Source organism: Mus pahari, chromosome 19, assembly GCF_900095145.1.
Source record: "Mus pahari chromosome 19, PAHARI_EIJ_v1.1, whole genome shotgun sequence".
Classification (NCBI taxonomy): domain Eukaryota; kingdom Metazoa; phylum Chordata; class Mammalia; order Rodentia; family Muridae; genus Mus; species Mus pahari.
The window spans coordinates 59629634-59633378 of NC_034608.1; the positions used below are offsets into that span (position 1 = coordinate 59629634).

At 45.5% G+C, this 3745-nt stretch overlaps 1 protein-coding gene across 1 annotated transcript in view; it reads right to left on the bottom strand.

Annotated features, from left to right (window-relative positions):
* Window positions 1–1914, bottom strand: part of Zfp42 (ZFP42 zinc finger protein) — a 10110-nt gene extending 8196 nt beyond the window's left edge. The window contains exon 1 of the mRNA XM_029532269.1: window positions 1833–1914. The gene's annotated coding sequence lies outside the window, so the exon portion shown is untranslated. The remainder of the gene's footprint in view (window positions 1–1832) is intronic.
* Window positions 1915–3745: the final 1831 nt, after the last annotated feature.

A 3745-nucleotide genomic window follows, 5' to 3' on the forward strand; every position in this document is an offset into this window, starting at 1 on the left:
ACTTTGTAGACCAGGCTGGCCTCGAACTCAGAAATCCGCCTGCCTCTGCCTCCCGAGTGCTGGGATTAAAGGCGTGCGCCACCATGCCTGGCTGAATGGTATTTCCTAACAGATCAAAGCCATAGAAATAACATTTACTTTTCTTCATTAGCTTATCAGATGCTTGAGTACTATGCTGTCTTCCCCCCAATATGCAACCTCACGAAAATAGCCAATAAAAGGTAAAGTGATTTATTAGGGCGTTAACTCTATGTGGTCAAAACTGCCCCTCCCTACTTCTCAAATTCTGGAATTACAGACATGTGCCACCCAAGCATGGTCCAATAACTTCTAGTCAAAATAATCCCAAAAATGCTTACTGGTCAGCCCAAAGACAAAGACAAAATCTAATGGCATGGGATAAAACTAATGTTTCATTTCTCAAACAGGAATAGAAATACTTCCAGTACATGACAATTGCTCAGGCACTCAATAGGGTGAAAAAGCAACCCCCCCCACACACACACAAAAAATACCCAGTTATCACACACAGAGTCATTGTTTTTATCATGTGGGAAACACAGAGAAAAGGGCTCAGGAAAAAGTTCGCGTACGCGATGACGTACAGCGGGACACCATCACTGTTGAGAACCATCCAGGGTCCCCCTTCCCCAGACAGAAGTGCTAGCCCCCCACCCCATTCCCTCCGGGGAGGGGAGAGGTGAGATTAGATCCCCCAGACCCCCGACTTCAGCAAGCAGCATGCCATCACTGTAAAAAAGAAACTGAATCACGGTTGTAGGGAAAGAGTAAGCCAGGATCAAAGTTTAAGTACGGAAAGAAGCCAGATTTACAACAGAAGGACGTCATATTTACTACAGGAGGAAGCCACATTCACCACCAAAGCCGTCCATCTTTTCCCCCCACTCTTTGGTTTTTCGAGACGGGGTTCCCTCTCTAGGTCAGCCTGGCCGTCCTGGAAGTTGCTTTCTGACTAGGCTGTCCTCCAACTCAACAGGGATCCTCCTGCCTCTGCCTCCCGGGGTGCTGAGATTACAGGCCAAGCGCCACCACTCGGTGTCAAGTCGTAATTCTTAGAAAAGTCGGTCGGTAGCATGGCAGCCAGCGGCCAAGCGCAAAGGAGGCTGGGAATTCTACGGCAAGCCATTTGCGTTGCAGTTCAACACCGAAGGAAACCATTCTAGGGTGTTAAGTTAAACCCCTAATTCTGGATCTAAGTACTGAAGGACAACAGTGAGAAGAGAACTCCTCAGGCAATTGGAGAACCAAGCTATCTGGAGGTTGGAATGCAGAGGGTGGGAAGCAAGAGGAAGTTCTTTCCGGCTTGATGTTTGATTGGAAAATGGAGTGAGGAAACTGGAAAATTAAGAAAAGAAAAACATTTTTTTAAAAAAACCTGTTCTATTTTCTTTTGCTAGAACAACCTATTGAATTCTAATAGAGGTAAGTGGAGAGAAAAGGTTACCTCGCTAATTTAAACATTTTAATATAAAATAGATCTAGGGAACTGAGATGAGATAAAAGCACATGAACATTTGGAACAAAATTTGAAACAGAATTTCAAGGAGATTCCAACCTGAATTCCCACTTTCTTTAATGTGCATCTACTTTGCTCCTTCCTTAATTTGTTTGAAAACGTGATGGCCGATGGCCCAAGGTAGCTGGCGATCAGATCAATGCAGTCTGAAAGCCAGCACTTTAGTTGCCAAGATCTTCACCAATTTGGAAGAGTCAAAGCTCTAAAATTGCTGGTTTTCAAACCCTTCCCTCTTCCCTTTCCTCTCAGTGAGAAAAAAGGACAAATTCCAGCGATTTCATGAAACCGGACTTACCTAATGCTCCCAGGATACGATGCGCTCTACTTGGTTTCCTTTCTGAAATTCCAAGAAGAAACTGCCACTCGCACTCGCACCCAGAGCCACAGTGGAAATCTAGGCGGCCAGGAGTTCAACTCCTTGGACCCCTCTCTTTTTAGGTGGACGAACTCTGTTCTGGCCACACCTATGGACTAAGGAACTCTGAGCTGAGTAGACTGGAATACCCAATGAGAAGCGCTCAAGGTAGAGGTGGGCGGGGCTGTGGGCGGGGCCCTGGCCCTTCAGGTGATCCACCCAGAACTGTCCCCAAGTCCTGGGTCAGCCTGGGAGGGTGGGGCAGAGGCTCTTGCTCCAGTTATGCAAATGCCACTTCTGAATCCCGATCGATCATCTGACTCAGTCAAATCTCTCTCAGTACCTGTCTGTTACACACATGTAACCGAATTTACACTTTTGTTACCCGATGAGAAGATAATCAAGCAGAAGATGCAGTTTCTACCTACCTACCTACACACACACACACACACACACACACACACACACACACACACACACACACACAGAAAACCCGAAAACTTTCCTTACACTTTCTTCCCATCGCCACTCTCGATCCCAGCCTCTCCCCGACCCCGCCACAAAGTACACTTAGTTGCCTGAACTTTTCCCAGCCATTAATGTGACTGCTGGATTCCCGCAAAGCAACACAACTCACTTTGAGAGTGTGGGTCATGCAGCGTTCGCCACTGACTACTATGGTCTAGTGAAATTTAATGGTTCGTATAAATACATCGGGCACCATTAAGACAAAAACCAAATCAATATTTAAGATCCTCTTACATTTAACCTGAAGCTTTTCTGTAATTTACTTATCAGGGAGGAATCGGTCATTTATTCTAGTGTTTGTTTTTTTTTTTTTTTTTTGAATAAAATTCAGTTGTGAGATCGAGAAAAAAAATTTGACTGATGGAAAGTTAACGTCTATTATGACTATTTATGAAGGCGCTTCCTCTAAGTGTCTCTCGTTCCTCTGAATAGAAGTAGGATAAACCTTCTGCCATCCCCGGAGCAGGTCCTTTGAAGTGAGTTCGTGGCTGAAGGGAGAATAAGGAACTGCTTTCCTCCAGGTTTCCATAACACTTCATTAAGGCGGTTTAGAAAATGCATCGGCAAATTCTCAACAAGTTCTCTGACTGCCTTTGCATCCATCGGACCTCTGTGTGAGTGTGTGTGTGTGTGTGTGTGTGTGAGAGAGAGAGAGAGAGAGAGAGAGACAGAGAGACAGAGAGACAGAGAGACAGAGAGACAGAGACAGAGAGAACCAACAACAATGTTAATAGATGAATGAAGCCAGCCTGGATTACAAAGTGAGGCCCTGTTTCAGTTTTCCTCCCTTTTAGGTTATTGCTTAGTTTTCAAGGAGAAAGCAGAAAGCCTTTCTTTTGACTTAGTCATTCGGAATCTGGGCCACACCCTTTTGTTATCAGGACCTTAACCTCAGCTGTAAATCACTAGACAAACTGGATTAATGTGTAACTCCTCCTTTGGTAGGATTTTGCCCATCAGGGTGAGGCTGTGACAGGGACCCACAGACAATATCTGAGGACTATCCTGTCTGGCATTCAAGTCCGTGTTCCACCTCACACGTCCGTTATTATTAATTTTTATCCCATTGCAATTTTGCTTTCCCTACCAAGTCCCTCCCCACACTCCAAAGGGAAGTGCATTAAAATGAGAATTTAGGGGCTGGTGAGATGGCTCAGCGGGTACCCGACTGCTCTTCCAAAGGTGCAGAGTTCAAATCCCAGCAACCACATGGTGGCTCACAACCATCCTTAAAAAGATCTGACTCGGGTTGGAGAGATGGCTCAGTGGGTAAGAGCACCCGACTGCTCTTCCAAAGGTCTGGAGTTCAAATCCCAGCAACCACA